We start from the raw sequence: 7,951 nt of genomic DNA on the forward strand, positions 1-7,951 counted from the left end.
GGAATGTAAACAGATGCGCAAGAAGCGCTGAAATAATATCCGTAAATGGTAAAAGTTTGCCAGTGTATTTTGTGGATAACACAGCAGGGTGGCGACAAAGTTAACAACTTTGATGTGGAATCCATGAAAACAACCCAAATTTCGGCCTGACACACCTCGTTTGATAAAGGGACGATGTATGGAGGCAGCTATATGGACGACTTTTGGAGGTAGCAATGGAGACAACGTGTGGAGGCTGCTTTGGAGACAATTCAATTTGGATAGTGCCTGTATGTGGCAGTCCAAAAAAGTTTTCAAACCAGAGGAGCAGGTAGGTGGCCCTCCATAAAAATGGAATAGATTGAGTGCCTGTATGTGGCAGTCCAAAAAAGTTTTCAAACCAGAGGAGCAGGTAGGTGGCCCTCCATAAAAATGGAATAGATTGAGTGCCTGTATGTGGCAGTCCAAAAAAGTTTTCAAACCAGAGGAGCAGGTAGGTGGCCCTCCAGAAAAATGGAATAGATTGAGTGCCTGTATGTGGCAGTCCAAAAAAGTTTTCAAACCAGAGGAGCAGGTAGGTGGCCCTCCAGAAAAATGGAATAGATTGAGTGCCTGTATGTGGCAGTCCAAAAAAGTTTTCAAACCAGAGGAGCAGGTAGGTGGCCCTCCAGAAAAATGGAATAGATTGAGTGCCTGTATGTGGCAGTCCAAAAAAGTTTTCAAACCAGAGGAGCAGGTAGGTGGCCCTCCAGAAAAATGGAATAGATTGAGTGGCTGTATGTGGCAGTCCAAAAAAGTTTTCAAACCAGAGGAGCAGGTAGGTGGCCCTCCAGAAAAATTGAATAGATTGAGTGCCTGTATGTGGCAGTCCCAAAAATTGTTTAAAACAGAGGACCGGGTCGGTGGCCCTCCATAAAAATTAAATGCATAAAGTACTATAGCTAGAGCCAGTGGGCCCTGTCAAAAAATAGCCAGTTTCCTCTGCTTTAGTGTACAAAGAGGAGGAGAAGGAGGAAAATGAGGAGGAGGAGGAGTGGATAAATTATTCAGGTTGAGCTTCCTTCACCTGGTGGAGATTGGAAATTAGGAGAAATCCAGGCTTTATTCATCTTGATAAGCGTCAGCCTGTCAGCGCTGTCAGTCGACAGGCGTGTACGCTTATCGGTGATGATGCCACCAGCTGCAGTGAAAACCCGCTCGGACAAGACGCTAGCGGCAGGGCAGGCAAGAACCTCCAAGGCGTACAGCGCCAGTTCGTGCCACATGTCCAGCTTTGAAACCCAGTAGTTGTAGGGAGCTGTGTGATCATTTAGGACGATGGTATGGTCAGCTACGTACTCCCTCACCATCTTTCTGTAAAGATCAGCCCTACTCTGCCGAGACTGGGGACAGGTGACAGTGTCTTGCTGGGGTGACATAAAGCTGGCAAAAGCCTTGTAAAGCGTACCCTTGCCAGTGCTGGACAAGCTGCCTGCTTGCCTACTCTCCCTCGCTACTTGTCCCGCAGAACTACGCCCTCTGCCGCTAGCGCTGTCAGAAGGGAAATAGTGTTTCAGCTTGTGCACCAGGGCCTGCTGGTATTCATGCATTCCCACACTCCTTTCCTCTCCAGGGATGAGAGTGGAAAGATTTTGCTTGTACCGTGGGTCCAGGAGAGTGAACACCCAGTAATCGGTGCTGGAATAAATTCTTTGAACGCGAGGGTCACGGGATAGGCAGCCTAGCATGAAATCTGCCATATGCGCCAGAGTACCAACGCGTAAGAATTCACTCCCCTCACTGGCCTGACTGTCCATTTCCTCCTCCTCCAACTCCTCCAACTCCTCTTCTTCTGCCCATACATGCTCAACAGTGAAGGACTCAACAATGGTCCCCTCTTGTGTCTCGCCAACATTCTCCTCCTCTTCCTCCTCATCCTCCTCCACCTCCACCTCCTCCGATATGCGCTGAGAAACAGACCTAAGGGTGCTTTGGCTATCAACAAGGGAATCTTCTTCCCCCGTCTCTTGTGAGGAGCGCAAAGCTTCCGACTTCATGCTGACCAGAGAGTTTTTCAACAGGCCAAGCAGCGGGATGGTGAGGCTGATGATGGCGGCATCGCCACTGACCATCTGTGTTGACTCCTCAAAGTTACTCAGCACCTGACAGATATCAGACATCCACGTCCACTCCTCATTGTAGACTTGAGGAAGCTGACTGACCTGACTACCAGTTCTGGTGGAAGTTGACATCTGGCAGTCTACAATCGCTCGGCGCTGCTGGTAAACTCTGGATAACATGGTCAGTGTTGAATTCCACCTCGTGGGCACGTCGCACAACAGTCGGTGAGCGGGCAGTTGGAGGCGGCGCTGCGCTGCCCTGAGAGTGGCAGCATCTGTGCTGGACTTCCTGAAATGCGCACAGATGCGGCGCACCTTCGTGAGCAAATCAGACAGATTGGGGTATGTCTTGAGGAAACGCTGAACTATCAGATTTAACACATGGGCCAGGCATGGCACATGTGTCAGTCTGCCGAGTTGCAGAGCCGCCACCAGGTTACGGCCGTTGTCACACACAACCATGCCTGGCTTCAGGTTCAGCGGTGCCAGCCACAGATCAGTCTGCGCCGTGATGCCCTGTAATAGTTCTTGGGCGGTGTGCCTTTTATCGCCTAGGCTCAGCAGTTTGAGCACCGCCTGCTGTCGCTTAGCGACGGCACTGCTGCTGTGCCTAGAGCTACCGACTGATGGCGCCATGCCCACGGATGGTCGTTCGGAGGAGGAGGTGGAGGAGGGGTGGGAGGAGGAGGAGGCATAGTAGGCCTCAAACACCTGGACCGAGGTAGGCCCCGCAATCCTCGGCGTCGGCAGTATATGACCAGCCGCAGGGCCAGACTCGGTCCCAGCCTCCACCAAGTTAACCCAATGTGCCGTCAGCGATATATAGTGGCCCTGCCCGGCAGCACTCGTCCACGTGTCCGTGGTCAGGTGGACCTTGTCAGAAACGGCGTTGGTCAGGGCACGGATTATGTTGTCTGACACGTGCTGGTGCAGGGCTGGGACGGCACATCGGGAAAAGTAGTGGCGGCTGGGGACCGAATACCGAGGGGCGGCCGCCGCCATGAGGCTGCGAAAGGCCTCGGTCTCTACTAGCCTATAGGGCAGCATCTCCAGGCTTAGCAATCTGGAGATGTGCACATTAAGGGCTTGGGTGTGCGGGTGGGTTGCACTATATTTGCGTTTCCGCTCCAGCGTCTGGGGTATGGAGAGCTGAACGCTGGTGGATGCTGTGGAGGATCGTGGAGGCGACGATGGGGTTTTTGTGCCAGGGTCCTGGGCAGGGGGCTGACTATCAGCTGACACAGGGGAAGGAGCAGTGGTGTGCACGGCCGGAGGTGAACGCGCTTGTTGCCACTGAGTGGGGTGTTTAGCATTCATATGCCTGCGCATACTGGTGGTAGTTAAGCTATTAGTGCTGGAACCCCTGCTGATCCTGGTTTGGCAAATGTGGCACACCACAGTCCGTCGGTCATCCGGTGTTTCCTTAAAGAACCTCCAGACTTCTGAAAATCTAGCCCTCGCCGCAGGAGCCCTCGCCACGGGAGCTTCACTAGTTGACACATTTGGCGCTGATGCACCAGCTCTGGCCCTGCCTTTCCGTCTGGCCCCACCACTGCCTCTTCCAACCTGTTCTGGTCGAGGACTCTCCTCCGTCTCAGAAGCACTGTGTTCACCCGGCCTCTCAACCCAGCTTGGGTTTGTCACCTCATCATCCTCCGATCCCTCAGTCTGCTCCCCCCTCGGACTTCCTGCCCTGACAACAACTTCCCCACTGTCTGACAACCGTGTCTCCTCATCGTCGTACACCTCTTTACACACTTCTTCCAGTACGTCAACAAGGTCATCATCACCCACAGACTGCGACTGGTGGAAAACCTGGGCATCGGAAAATTGCTCATCAGCAACCGGACAAGTGGTTTGTGACTGTGGGAAGGGTCCAGAAAACAGTTCCTCAGAGAATGCCGGTTCAAATGGCAAATTTTGCTGGGAGGGGGCAGACTGGGGGGGAGGAGGCTGAGGTGCAGGAGCTGGAGGAGTGCCGATTTCGGTGACATGGGTGGACTGCGTGGAAGACTGACTGGTGGACAAATTGCTCGAAGCATTGTCGGCAATCCACGACATCACCTGTTCGCACTGTTCTGGCCTCAACAGTGCTCTACCACGAGTCCCAGTAACTTCAGACATGAACCTAGGGAGTGTAGCTCTGCGGCGTTCCCCTGCTCCCTCATAAGCAGGTGGTGTCTCACCCCGCCCAGGACCACGGCCTCTGACCCCTGCAGTAGTTGGACGCCCACGTCCCCGCCCTCGTCCTCTACCCCTAGCCCTCGGGTTAAACATTTTGAAAATGAGAGTTATAACTTTAATTTTTTTTTTAACTTTTTTTTGTGTTTTTTTTTTTTGTGTGTTTTTTAGTTTTTAAAACCAAACGATGCTATCCTATTGCTATGGCTATTTTCTAGCCAAGTATTAAAGCACACTACTATGCCAGATGAGATGACGCTGAGTTATGAAAAAAATAAACGTAAAATAAAAAAGGAAATGGCAGACTGTGCCTAATTGAAATACAACCCCGGGCCCTAATAAATTTTCCCACTTCGGTCTTTGCGATGGATATGTGCGTCACTAAGCGCAAAACACAGTGGTCGCAAGTCTCACTCCAAATTGCTCACAATTTGCTAGTAGATGCACTGCAGCAACTACAGCCACCAGCAGATCAACCAGAAATCAAATATATATAACGCTACTGTAGGCGTAAGTAAGCCGTTTGGATTCTCCTATGGCTATTTTCTAGCCAAGTATTAAAGCACACTACTATGCCAGATGAGATGACGCTGAGTTATGAAAAAAATAAACGTAAAATAAAAAAGGAAATGGCAGACTGTGCCTAATTGAAATACAACCCCGGGCCCTAATAAATTTTCCCACTTCGGTCTTTGCGATGGATATGTGCGTCACTAAGCGCAAAACACAGTGGTCGCAAGTCTCACTCCAAATTGCTCACAATTTGCTAGTAGATGCACTGCAGCAACTACAGCCACCAGCAGATCAACCAGAAATCAAATATATATAACGCTACTGTAGGCGTAAGTAAGCCGTTTGGATTCTCCTATGGCTATTTTCTAGCCAAGTATTAAAGCACACTACTATGCCAGATGAGATGACACTGAGTTATTAAAAAAATAAACGTAAAATAAAAAGAAACTGGCAGACTGTGCCTAATTGAAATCAAACCCCTAATAAATTTTCCCACTTTGGTGTTTGAGGTGGATATGTGTGTCACTAAGAGCTAAACACAACGGTAGCAAGTCCCCCTGCTAATTCCTCACAATATGGTACTAGCTGCACTACTAGTGCCAGCAAGCCCAGCCACAAGCAAATAAAAAAAAAAAGTATAACGTTATTGTAGCCCTAAGAAGGGCTGTTGGGTTGTTGTAGAATCACTCCTGCCTAACAGTAAGCTAATAGAACACCCTAACGCTTTCCCTGACCAGCAGCAGCTCTCTCCCTAGCGGCATCCAGACAGAGAATGATCCGAGCAGCGCGGGCAGCGGCTAGTCTATCCCAGGGTCACCTGATCTGGCCAGCCAATCACTGCTATCGACGTGTAAGGGTACCACGTCATGCTGGGTGGAGTGCAGAGTCTCCTGGCTTGTGATTGGCTCTGTTTCTGGCCGCCAAAAAGCAAAACGGCGGGAGCTGCCATTTTCTCGAGCGGGCGAAATACTCGTCCGAGCAACGAGCAGTTACGAGTACGCTAATGTTCGATCAAAAAAACACAAAAAAAAGTTAAAAAAAAATTAAAGTTATAACTTTCATTTTCAAAATGTTTAACCCGAGGGCTAGGGGTAGAGGGCGAGGGCGGGGACGTGGGCGTCCAACTACTGCAGGGGTCAGAGGCCGTGGTCCTGGGCGGGGTGAGACACCACCTGCTGATGAGGGAGCAGGGGAACGCCGCAGAGCTACACTCCCTAGGTTCATGTCTGAAGTTACTGGGACTCGTGGTAGAGCACTGTTGAGGCCAGAACAGTGCGAACAGGTGATGTTGTGGATTGCCGACAATGCTTCGAGCAATTTGTCCACCAGTCAGTCTTCCACGCAGTCCACCCATGTCACCGAAATCGGCACTCATCCAGCTCCTGCACCTCAGCCTCCTGCCCCCCAGTCTGCCCCCTCCCAGGAAAATTTGGCATTTGAACCGGCATACTCTGAGGAACTGTTTTCTGGACCCTTCCCACAGTCACAAACCACTTGTCCGGTTGCTGCTGAGCAATTTTCCGATGCCCAGGTTTTCCACCAGTCGCAGTCTGTGGGTGATGATGACCTTCTTGACGTAGTGGAAGAAGTGTGTAAAGAGGTGTCCGACGATGAGGAGACACGGTTGTCAGACAGTGGTGAAGTTGTTGTCAGGGCAGGAAGTCCGAGGGGGGAGCAGACTGAGGGATCGGAGGATGATGAGGTGACAGACCCAAGCTGGGTTGAGAGGCCAGGTGAACACAGTGTTTCTGAGACGGAGGAGAGTCCTCGACCAGAACAGGTTGGAAGAGACAGTGGTGGGGCCAGATGGAGAGGCAGGGCCAGAGCAGGTGCATCAGCTCCAAATGTGTCACGTAGTGAAGCTCCCGTGGCGAGGGCTCCCGCGGCGAGGGCTAGATTTTCAGAAGTCTGGAGGTTCTTTAAGGAAACACCGGATGACCGACGGACTGTGGTGTGCAACATTTGCCAAACCAGGATCAGCAGGGGTTCCACCACTACTAGCTTAACTACCACCAGTATGCGCAGGCATATGAATGCTAAACACCCCACTCAGTGGCACCAAGCCTGTTCACCTCCGGCCGTGCACACCACTGCTCCTTCCCCTGTGTCAGCTGATAGTCAGCCCCCTTCCCAGGACCCTGGCACAAAAACTCCATTGTCGCCTCCACGATCCTCCACAGCATCCACCAGCGTTCAGCTCTCCATACCCCAGACGCTGGAGCGGAAACGGAAATATAGTGCAACCCACCCGCACGCCCAAGCCCTTAATGTCCACATCTCCAGATTGCTTGGCCTGGAGATGCTGCCCTATAGGCTAGTAGAGACCGAGGCCTTTCGCAACCTCATGGCGGCGGCGCCCCTCGGTATTCGGTCCCCAGCCGCCACTACTTTTCCCGATGTGCCGTCCCAGCCCTGCACCAGCACGTGTCAGACAACATCATCCGTGCCCTGACCAACGCCGTTTCTGACAAGGTCCACCTGACCACGGACACGTGGACGAGTGCTGCCGGGCAGGGCCACTATATATCGCTGACGGCACATTGGGTTAACTTGGTGGAGGCTGGGACCGAGTCTGACCCTGCGGCTGGTCATATACTGCCGAAGCCGAGGATTGCGGGGCCTACCTCGGTCCAGGTCTTTCAGACCTACTATGCCTCCTCCTCCTCCAACCCCTCCTCCACCTCCTCCTCCGAACTACCATCCGTGGGCATGGCGCCATCAGTCGGTAGCTCTAGGCACAGCAGCAGTGCCGTCGCTAAGCGACAGCAGGCGGTGCTCAAACTGCTGAGCCTAGGCGATAAAAGGCACAGCGCCCAAGAACTATTACAGGGCATCACGGCGAAGACTGATCTGTGGCTGGCACCGCTGAACCTGAAGCCAGGCATGGTTGTGTGTGACAACGGCCGTAACCTGGTGGCGGCTCTGCAACTCGGCAGACTGACACATGTGCCATGCCTGGCCCATGTGTAAAATCTGATAGTTCAGCGTTTCCTCAAGACATACCCCAATCTGTCTGATTTGCTCACGAAGGTGCGCCGCATCTGTGCGCATTTCAGGAAGTCCAGCACAGATGCTGCCACTCTCAGGGCAGCGCAGCGCCGCCTCCAACTGCCCGCTCACGGACTGTTGTGCGACGTGCCCACGAGGTGGAATTCAACATTAACCATGTTATCCAGAGT

Source organism: Engystomops pustulosus, chromosome 9 (genome assembly GCF_040894005.1).
Source record: "Engystomops pustulosus chromosome 9, aEngPut4.maternal, whole genome shotgun sequence".
Classification (NCBI taxonomy): Eukaryota; Metazoa; Chordata; class Amphibia; order Anura; family Leptodactylidae; genus Engystomops; species Engystomops pustulosus.